This window comes from Rattus norvegicus, chromosome 3, assembly GCF_036323735.1.
Source record: "Rattus norvegicus strain BN/NHsdMcwi chromosome 3, GRCr8, whole genome shotgun sequence".
In the NCBI taxonomy this organism is placed as follows: domain Eukaryota; kingdom Metazoa; phylum Chordata; class Mammalia; order Rodentia; family Muridae; genus Rattus; species Rattus norvegicus.
In genome coordinates, this window is record NC_086021.1 from 179,821,504 (window position 1) to 179,830,142 (window position 8,639).

Consider the following 8,639-nt stretch of genomic DNA (forward strand, 5'->3'; position numbering starts at 1 on the left):
TGGTTAGAAAGACACCCCCCCCAACCCTTTAGTTTAGCGGTCTACTGCTACAATTTCTTTTAGACAAAGCGCCCTACATTTTGTATGGACTCCCACAGATTTTATTGTGAGTTCACTTCATTTCAATCCTTTTGGGATAATTTACAGTTATTTTGGTTTTCCTTGGGGGAATGGCTTTTGGATTAGTAAAATAAGTTTTGTAAGCTTTTTGGGACAGAGAATATAGACCTTGGGGGTCACTGAGTTTCTGACTTCCGATCCTACCATTGCTCCATGCCAGCCTGAGCTAGCACGTCTATAAATGGCACTAGGAATAGCCCTCTGGGTTGGACTCTTGACAAGATGAAAATTATCCCTGAAACATTGTGGGTTCCCAGTTCCGTGCATGACACTGGGATTCACACATAATCTTTGAGGCATATTCTTTATCCGTGGAGACAGGGTGGGATGGCGCAGTCAGACCGTATTGATGGAGCATCTGGCCTTACGAAGCAGGTATTGCCAGCATCTGCTGGGCTGCAGGTGAAGAGGCCGCCGAGTAGGCAGATAAGCCCCTGGTCGTCTGGTGTCGCTCCTCAGATGATAAAGGAAATACAAGGAAACAAGCGTGTTTCCAGACGTCCAGACAGTAACAAGCGACAGGAGGAAGATTAAATGGCTTGAGAGATGGAGCAGCCTATATCCACACAGGAGGGAGATGTGTTGCGGTGAGAAGAAAACAGCGGTGAAACCTGTTCCCGTGCGTTCTCACTCGGCGAGGATCCGTGGGAGCCGAGAGCGCTCTAGCTGTTTCTCTGCCAGCCGCTTTCACACGCTGTCCCCCTGGCGGGTAAAATCAAAGTTCCAGAAACTTGTAGTTTAACAATCAGATTTATATGTTAAATACTCAGCCCACAATTCATCCACACAATAAATTCACTGCCAATTAATAAAGATATAAACCGCCCACCTAGACAAGATAAAAATCGACCTAGTCCACCTGGATCTAGGTCATCCTGCTCCGTCGTCTCCATCTTGATTTTTTCCCCCTTCTCTCCTTCCTAGACTTTTCCCCCGCCTACCCTCCCTTCTCATCCAATGATAGGCTTCGCCTTATCCTGGGCCTGCCTTGTTGCATAATGACATCATCCTACAGGGATGCCTTTGGATTTGAAGTCAGGCGAGAGAGGTCTTTAAGGAAGCTACTTGGAAGCTTAAACCATTTGGTGTGATGGAAAAAACTAGAAGCTCATATGAGAGGCAGAGTCTCTTAGGCCCAGGGGAGCAGAGGGCGGGCGTTGACTGGCGAGTGCCCATGGAATATCTGGGGGTCTCCCATCTGTCACCCTAAAATGGCTGCAGCACTCGGTGCTTGGGAGTGTCGTGGTCTTATCTCATAAGCCACCTTAGCATCTCGACAACGCCTGAAGAGTGCGCTAAAGGAGAAGAAACAAAAGGGAACTAATCATGGCCATCGAGGGAGAGATACGTTCATTAATCACTGCCGTTGAGGGAGAGATTTACGTTCCTTAATCGTTCTAGTGGACGATGAAGGACAGACCGTGGAGGGGTGCCGTCACTATTTATTTATGTGAAGATTTCAAGTATAGGGATGTAGTTTGGCTGGTAGAATGGCTGTCTATCACGCATGAAGCTGTAGGTTCTAATCCCTGCTCTACGTCAACCAGACACGAAGACGCACTTCCTGTAATGCCAGGACTTAGGAGGAAGAGTCTAGAGGAGCAGAAGTTCAAGCCAGCCTTGGCTACATAGGGAGTTTGATGTCAACCTGGGCTACACGAGACCCTGTCTCAAAATATTAAATATAGATTGGTTTTGAGACAGCCGTCCCCCTTTTTGTAAAACCCTTTTTGTTGCAGGGTTGGAGAAAAATGAGATGGAGAGAAAATGTTTGGAAATCTTGTCTCTTCAGCGTCTTTGTGAATAATGAGGAGTGGGAGGCAGGAGACTGAAGATTAATGTGCTTCATAACGTAATTGCAGCATTTTTCTTTCAAAGGCAGAAATCGGTGGCCATCGGTCCGTTCTTAAGATGGAAACCACATGGCCATCCTTCTCTCTGGGAAATTTTACTGGCTTGCTGCAACACTTCTGTAAATGAACAGACTGTGCTCCATGTTTGTGGCCTCCTGTGTTCCTCACGTCCACCAGCGTCCGGAGCAGGACCACATCTCGTTCAGGACCTGTGTCCGGCTCCTCCAGAGGAATGCGCTTTGACCTAAATCAGGTTTTTGTAGGGCGTTTCCCGAATATTTCTTGCTAAGCGTGTACACACACCTCTATTTTCTCTTATCCCATCTGTCTGTCTGTCCATTCATCAGCTTCTATCCAGCCTCTCCATCCTGTCATCTCTCTCTGCATCTCTGTATTTATCCGAGTATGATTTATCATTTATCTCGGAGTGGCCAATACCTTTTCTCTATGAAATTCAGAGAAGCAGAAAGGGTGTTAGTTTGGGGATGGAAGGGGTGGCACAGCGCTTAAGAGTGTTAACCTCTCTTGCAGAGGCCTCAGGTGCAATTCCCAGCACCCGAGTCAGGTGGCTCAGAGCCATCCACAGCTCCAGTTCCAGGGGCACCTGTGACCTTTCACCTCATGTGCATCTGTGACCTTTCACCTCATGTGCGTATACCCGCACGCACACCCATAATTCAAAACAAAATATCTTTAAAAAAAGAATGATAGTTTTAAAACTAATATATTACAATTTTACGTAAGTTTTAAAAAATAAATATACATGTGCATATTCAAACAATGCTTATTTTGTACACGCCTGGGTTCTCTGGTTTGCATTGTTTTTACGTTGTGGCTCTGGAATTTTTATTTATTCAAATGATTTTTTTTTCTTACAGCCTTAAGATTTTATTTTATGTTTATTCTGAAGCTTTGGCCTGTCCCCAATACTGAATTTTCTATTTTCCTCCTTTTGATGGAGTCAGGCTGATTGAGCAAGCAAACAAAAATGGCAGAGCCCATTACATCACACGGTATAAATCTCCACTCCCATGAGGCTCTGGGATTGGAAATCGAGTTCAGAGATTCTTTTACTCCAGTAACCTTTCTCTGGAGATGGCTCATGTGTACTTCTTTCTGCCATAGATGCAAAATATTTAGGATTCCAGGACATAAACAAGCTGCTAGAAAACTAAGATAGGTCTCCAGCAGCCAATCGGATTCATGAGTAGGTTTGCCGTTTTCTTCTTGGAAAACTGGCCAGGATGACTCTGTATCACCCACAGAACCTAGGAATTACCGGACTGGATTCATTTTCAGTGAAGATAATGAAATGCCACTCCCTTACCAGGTTAGCTGGTTTATTTGTAGTAGCATCTGTCAAGCACTGTGTGTGTGTGTGTGTGTGTGTGTGTGTGTGTGTTAGTTACTTATGCTTGCTGCCTGTATCTTATCTAATACGCTTATGTTTAAGGCATTAAATGAGCTACAGATCGCTCACCAAATTCGGAGGCTTGTTGGCACGGATAGCTGTGTAGCAAGCATGTCTGTGGTGAGCTCAGTATGGGCTTCACTGTGTTCTACAGGCTTCTGAAGGCTATCCCTTATAACACAGCAGAACAGGATTCATTGCTAGGTATCATGAGATGTGAATGTTCACCTGAGTTTATGGAAATAGACAGAGGCTTTAGGTGAGAAACATGATACTGCTCATAGGTTAATTCCCATGTGCCACCCCCTCTGCCCCACTCCTTTCCCCCAGCTGCCCCCCCCTGTGAATTTGTCAACTGACATTTTATAGTCAACATATCACACTTGAAACATAGCTTATTTGGAAGAACTTTTAAAATGTCAAGAAACAATTTTAGGAACCGGAGAGCTGGCTCAGCAGTTAAGAACACTGGCTGCTCTTCCAGAGGACCAGAGTTTAAATCCCAGCTCCCACATGGTGGCTCACAAACCGTCTAGTGGCCAGGGGACCTGACTCCCTCTTCTGGCCTCCTTGGGTACTGCATGCATGTGATGCACAGACATGCGCATAAAAATAAATCTTAATTTAAAAAAAAATGATGACTGAGGAAGGGGGAATTTCCTGTGGCAGACAGAAGTTTTTGTTAGAAGGATCATCTGACCTGTGGCAGGCGTTAACCCAGCAGTCCAATGGCTAACCTCCCCAAACAGCAGTTATACCCGGTTCATTCGTTACATGCTGTAAGGAGTGGAAAGAAAGGTAGCGGGATGTCAGGACACGAGTAGAGCAGGGAATGTTTTTGAGGTTGCACAAGACACTTGTTCCTGGGTATTTCCGTCCAAGCTTCTCTTAGTGGTGCTGTTGCTGTGTAGTTTTCCTGTGTGGGAAGAGCTTCTCTTTCCTCCACAAGTCGTGATGTTTTTACAGTCTTTTTGAGACAGTGTCATACTCTGTAGCCTCGGGCTAGCCCGGCATTCACAACGCACCCCTGATGGATCTTGAATATGCAGCAAACTTCCTGCCTCAGCCTCCTAGATGCTAGGATTATTACATTTGTGAGCTTGGATATTCCTTTTATTTTAACTTATATTTTTTCCTTCTCTGTATGGCGCGTGTGTGCGTGTGTGCGTGTGTGCGTGTGTGCGTGTGTGCGTGTGTGTGTGTGCGCGCACGTGCGTGTGTGGTATGCTCACATATGAGGTGTGAGTATGGAGGTCAGATGTCCATGCTCAGTGTCTTCCTATCTCGCCCTCCACTTTACTGTTTTTGACAGGAACTCACTGAAGCTGGAGCCCATTTCAGTTAACTTGTTCAGCCACTGGGTCCCAGGGATCCTCCTGTCTCTGCCTCCCTAGCGCCATGATTGCAGATGTGTGCTGCGGTCGGTCCCTTACTTTTACATGTGTGCTGGAAATAGAACTCAACTTCACAATTATGAGGCACCTTTCCCACTGAGCTTTCTCCCTAACCCTCTGTTTCTTGATTTTGCATGAGCAAAGTTACTTTTGCACAAATTCTGAGGCTACTGTTCCCTTAGCTATGAACACCATGTAATTGGTATTTTAGCCCCTCCCCTACCTGCTCCCGCCCCCTCTGCTCCTGCCCCCTCTGCTCCTGCCTCTCCTTCTCCTGCCCCCCTTCTGCTCCCTCACACCCTCCATTCCAGAGCCCCAACCCGGAAGCCTCCAGGAGCTGAAGTGGCCAACCATGTCCTCTCTTTCCCCGAGATCAGCTGATTTACCAGAGCTCTCGCTTCTGGTCTGAGGATGTTGTCTGATCATGCTGCGAGTTTTAAGACTCATGCGAAAATGTTTTGTCAGTTAAAGCCTGCTGCTCACGGGGCACAGTTACATGAGCAATAAGGCACCATTCCCCAGGCCCTAAAAACCGTCACCTGTTTTAACTATTGCACATTAGAATATCCATAAAGGCCCTGCCATTTGTTCCCAAGTTCTCAAACCTTCCTCTCTCAGTGAAGACGTTAGAAAAGGTCGGAATTGCTGTCAGCACCCAGTGATGAAGAGCAGGCTGGAGCTTGGGGAAGTGGCAGTTCCCACAGCGTTAAGGTCTATAAACTCTTTAAATTGAGTTGTAAAAGTTTATAACTAATAAAAGAAACTCTTTTAGATGAATTTAATGTTATTCGGTCGTTTTGAAATATTTCATAGGCGGAAACAGATGGTAAAGTTGTGAAGTGGGCATCATAAAATGTGACTGTGTCCTCCATGTTGAAGATGCAGCCCTGTAGTCATCAAATAGGTCATCATCTACTTTGGGCTGAAGTCAGACGCTTTTGTAGCTCCTGTGACAAGAAGAGAGTCCACGGCTTCTGGGTAAAGAAAAGGAGTCTAGAAGAGTCGACAGATGTCCTCTTAGTAATCAGGATAATAAAGGCTTCCCATTTTTCTCCTTCAAGTGACCTTGACCAATTCCTGTCTTGGGTCCATAAAGAGAAGGTCACCTTAGTTAAGAATGGGAATTCTGGGCTGGAGGATGGCTCAGAGGTTAAGATCACTGACTTCTCTCTCTTCTAGAAGGTCTGCATTGCCAACATCCAGGTCAAGTGGCTGTCAGTCACCTATTATTCCACTTATGGGATCTAATATCCTCTTCAAGCCTGCATATCTCTTCCTCTTTCCCTCTCTCTCTCTCTCCTATGCAGCCTCTCTTCTTGCCTACACACACACACACACACACACACACACACACACACACACACATGCACACACACAATTTAAAATAAATCTTAACAAGGAAGAAGGGCCATGCACTGGTGTCAAAGGGCGATTTTAAATGAGGGCCAGCACGTATGAAGCGAAGTACACTGCATCACGGAGTCTTGGAAGGCAGGTTCTTGATCTCTTCATGGTCCCTCATTCACTTAGCAAGTAAGTGAAGACCTACTATGTGCTGGGGCTCTTTTATAGACATTTGGGATCCCAATGAACAACCAGAGATGGAAATTAATTTCTAATAGAATTTAAGTTCAATTAGTGCAAAGGATAGGGGGATTGGGTGTGCTGGCGTCAGTACAACGCTTGTCCTGAGGTGGTGGTGGGAGTACAAGAGCAAACAGACAATAACTGGTTAAAATAGATCAACAATGGTGAGTGACTAGTAGTGGTGGTACACACCCATAATCCCAGCACTGAGAAGGCAGAAGCAGGAGGATGACTAGCTAGAGGTCTACTTGGGCATATATCTAAAAGGAATAGAGCAGTGGAATGTCAGGGCTAGAAGTAACCACCCCTTTAATCTTTCCTCCCTCCCCAACTCCCCTCTTTTCTTCCCCACCCCACTTCCCTTCTTGTCCCCACCTCCCCATTTTCTTCTTCCTCCTTTCTGTTCTTCAACCTCGCTCCCTCACCCCCTCTCAGACACATGTGTATATATTGAGCAAGAATAAGTCTGAAACGCGTGGGAAGTGCTATCCTGTCTCGCTCAATCAGCAAAAGCTGTGGAAAGATTTTCACTTGAGTAGTTATTTCTCTAAAATGTGAGTAAGCGGACAAGGTAGTCAGGGGAGTTCTTTTTGAGGAAGGGACCTTCAGGAGAAGACAGGACAAAACCAGCTGTGTGCTCCTGAATGGAGAGGGCTTCTGGAAGGAGGAAGGGCCAGCAAAGGCGTGCGGATGCGAGCATGCTTCCTGCACATTGAAGAGCAGCATGGATGCCAGCACATGCCCAGACAAAAGAAACGAGGAAAAGGAGCACACAGCAGGAGAGGGGATGGTAGATGCTTCTGGAACATGTATGGTGCCGAAAGCCATTCATGATGGTTCGTATATGCTCAGCTCAGGGAGTGGCACTATTAGAGGGTGTGGCCCTCTTGGAGTAGGTGTGGCCCTGTCGAAGTAGGTGTGGCCTTGTTGGAGTGGGTGTGGCCTTGCTGGAGTGGGTGTGGCCTTGCTGGAGTAGGTGTGTCACTGTTGGTGTGGGCTCTAAGACCCTCATCCTAGCTGCCTGGAAGCCAGTATTCTGCTAGCAGCCTTCAGATGAAGATGTAGAACTCTCAGCTCCTCCTGCACTATGCCTGCCTGGATGCTGCCATGCTCCCACCTTGATGATAATGGACTGAACCTCTGAACCTGTGAGCCAGCCCCAATTAAATGCTGTCCTTATAAGAGTTGCCTTGGTCATGGTATCTGTCCACAGCAGTAGAACCCTAAGGAAGACACCATTGTTGGGACTCTGGAATTTACTTAGTGTGGCATGGGGTACATTGAAGCCCCGTAAGTAGATGAGGGATGTGATGTGACTAATAATACTTAGGGAATGTTCTGGAAGCTGATAGAAAATATGTCAAGCAAGCAAGAATCGAAGCAGGAAAACTAGGTAAGAAATAATCTTGGAGGAGTGGGGCTCCTCAGACCGAAGCTGGGCACTGGCCATCATGAGAGGCAGTAGTAGGCTTGGCAACGGGACTGACGCGCTGTCCTGCAGATTGTGTGTGGGTTGTGAAAGACAGAGAGGAGGTGGTGATAGCTCCAAGGACGAGGCTGCCATTTCCTGGCCCCAGGAGACTGGAGGAGGCTGGAGTGTGGTTTCTATTTAGAATAATATGAGTTTGAGAAATATTAGTCATCCAAACACAGGTACCCACTGGGCAGAGTTTGGGAGGAAAGTCTGGGCCAGAGGTAGGAGTTTGAGAGTTCTCTGTGAACATGGCATTTGAAGCTTAATGTCACAGTGTCACATGGTGTGCGGTATTTACAGGGAAGGATCTCCGTGAGGTCACTGAAAGCATTCAAGTAGGTACGGAAAGCAAGCAGCCACCAGAAGGATCCACGCTGGCTTTGCCCAGCCAGTTGAATCATGCAGTGAATGAATCACCGTGGTGACCAATCACGCCTCCTCACTCAGTGACACGGATGAGAGCCCTCGGGATGTAGGTCATAGAACAAAAATGTGGAGCTGTTCCTTGCCTGGCGTGGTGTCTCCTGGATCCAGGATGGACATGGGGTCCGATGAACCACAAAGAGAAAGGGGCGTGTCCACAAGGCTGCTGTGCTTTGGGAGTTCACGGATGACACATCTCAGTGATACATTACATAAGCCAGTTATACACGAGGCATCTTATTCAGGTGTGTGTGTATGTGTGTGTGTGTGCGTGTGTGTGTGTGTGTGTGTGTGTGTGTGTGTAGTGTGTAAGTTTGTGTATCTGCCACATGAGTACAGAGGCCAGAAGTGGGCAATTGATCCCCCAAAGCTAGAGT